General features: G+C 41.5%; 1 protein-coding gene across 1 annotated transcript in view; it reads left to right on the forward strand.

The window, feature by feature from the left end:
* sorcs2 (sortilin-related VPS10 domain containing receptor 2) overlaps positions 1–2,500 on the forward strand; it is a gene marked incomplete at both ends in the record, with an annotated part of 248,143 nt that overhangs the window by 49,757 nt on the left and 195,886 nt on the right.

Consider the following 2,500-nt stretch of genomic DNA (forward strand, 5'->3'; position numbering starts at 1 on the left):
GATCACCTGAACCGAATCTTACTTAACAAGGAAAAGTATAGAAACCACTGTTGGTGGTCATCACTATCCTCTTGCAATAGGACCAGCTGGACTGGCAAAAAACAGTGCTAGTAGTATCTCAAAAGTAACTGGAATCCCAAAAATAACTATCGACCAAAAGTTTTGGAGTGAGGAAAAGAAAGGTTCAATGCTGAACAGCCGTGCCTATTTTACCTACTTGTAGAGCCGCCTTGGGGGTCAAATAGACCCCCTTTTTAGAATGTAAATCTGCTATCTACACACAGAGATCACTAGAGGGCGCTTCTTTTTTTAGCTTGCCTCCTACACAGAAAACAGCAAAACAGCTTTATACTATCTTAGCCTGAAGTGATTTTGAAAATGTAAGGATACTGGGTGGTAGAACGCACATATCTAGGAAAAGTCATGAAAGGAGGGTCCTGAAATTTCATCGAGTGCAAAGATAGATTTCTTTTCTATTCACGGCTCTTCTAGTGTTAACTGGCAGAGGGATACAGAGCGTCAGGTTGCTTCCATCCTTAAAATGTCCAAGATGGCGGTTCTTAAGAACAAGGTCCAGCAGCAGACAATGGGGACGACAAAGCTCCAGACCGCCAGAGGGCGAAAACAACTCTCCTCTGACCGGGACGACCGAATGTCACTCAACAACCGTAGGATGACATCAATTCGTGAGTTTAGAATGATAAGGTTCTATCTCCGTTTAGGGCAGTTCAGAGATATTGAGCGTCAAAGTTTTTACATTCCACTATGTTTTGTGAGATGGAACCTTTGTATTTTATGAATTACTAACTCAAAAATGTCAACATAAAAAAAAAAAAAACACCACACAGGCATTAATAAACACCTAATGGATCAGATGATGTAAAAAAACTAAATTCGGACAAAAATGGAGATAGAACCTTATAATTCTAACGTCACGAAGTGACCTTAATAAAAAGAATGCCAAACGGCAGTTGGGGCGATGGGCACGGGAAGGACGGTTTGAAACAGGCTGCTAGGGGCAGGGCTGAAGTCAATGAGAAGCAAAGAAGAAGAGCCAGGCTGAGGTTTGCAAAAGACCATAAGGACTGGACCGTAGAGGACTGGAGTAAGGTCATCTTCTCTGATGAGTCCAATTTTCAGCTTTGCCCAACACCTGGTCGTCTCATGGTTAGACGGAGACCTGGAGAGGCCTTGTACCGACTGGGAAATTTGGTGGAGGATCAGTGATGATCCGGGGGTGCTTCAGTAAGGCTGGAATCGGCCAGATTTGTCTGTGTGAAGGATGCATGAATCAAGCCATATACAAGGTTGTCCTGGAAGAAAACTTGCTTCCTTCTGCTCTGACAATGTTCCCCAAGTCTGTGTGAAAGACTGGTGGAGAGCATGCCAAGACGCATGAAAGCTGTGATTGAAAATCTGGGTTATTCCACCAAATATGGATTTTTGTTGAAACATTAGTATTGTGTTGTTTAAAAATCAATATTAACTTGTTTTCTTACTTGCATTATTCAAGGTCTGAAAACACTGCATATTTTTTGTTATTGTTGTCATTGTCTGCAAATAAATTACAATATTTTAAAATATATTATAATATTTGGAATGTGGACCGAAAAATTGTAAAACCAGAGAAACTGATAATTTCGCAGTGGTCTCTTAATTATTATTATTATTATATTCGAGATCAAGAGAGCGAGAGACTAAGAGTGGGAGAGAGAGAGAGAGAGAGAAAGAGAGAGAGCGAGAGAGAGAGAGAGAGAGAGAGAGAGAGAGAGAGAGAGAGAGAGAGAGAAAGAGAGAGAGAGAGAGAGAGAGAGAGAGAGAGAGAAAGAGAGAGAGCGAGAGAGAGAGAGAGAGAGAGAGAGAGAGAGAGAGAGAGAAAGAGAGAGAGAGAGAGAGAGGGTGGGGGGGCAGGGGGGTGGCGAGGGGGCTATAATAGGGTGCATTTGAGAGGAGTTGGGTGGTGCCAAAAACACCAAACTCAATTAACAATTTGAATGCTCAGTTTAGCCATAGTGTATAGTTTCATTTACCTCTTAGTGTATTTACATAGTGTCTCCCATTGGTCTGTGTGGGTCACTGGTTCCTCTGCGTCTTGTGTTTAACGTAATCAGTCTTGTGTCAGTTTGGTGCTCCTTTCAGAAGACTGGGACGAATGATGAAATGAACAACTTAGAACAGAGATGGACATCAGGGTCTAACAACACTCTTTTTTACCTTCTCTTATACCTCATCCTCGGAAAGGTGTGGGATTAATAAGGGCTAATATACGTGTATGATTAAGGATGTGTATGTGTGTGTGTGTGTGTGTGTGTGTGTGTGTGTGTGTGTGTGTGAATGTGTGTATTTGTGTCTATTTGTGAGTGTGAGTTTAAGAGAGGGAAAAGAAAAGTGAAAAAGAACTATCAACTATTTGTTTACGAGACAAAGTGAATTTATGAATTTAACAATCTACAGTTCTAGGGCCTGTGGGAGCAAAACCCATTTATATGCGTACAGTATT

The sequence above is a fragment of the Nansenia antarctica genome (assembly GCF_963989245.1).
Source record: "Nansenia antarctica genome assembly, chromosome: 13".
NCBI classification, from domain to species: Eukaryota; Metazoa; Chordata; class Actinopteri; order Argentiniformes; family Microstomatidae; genus Nansenia; species Nansenia antarctica.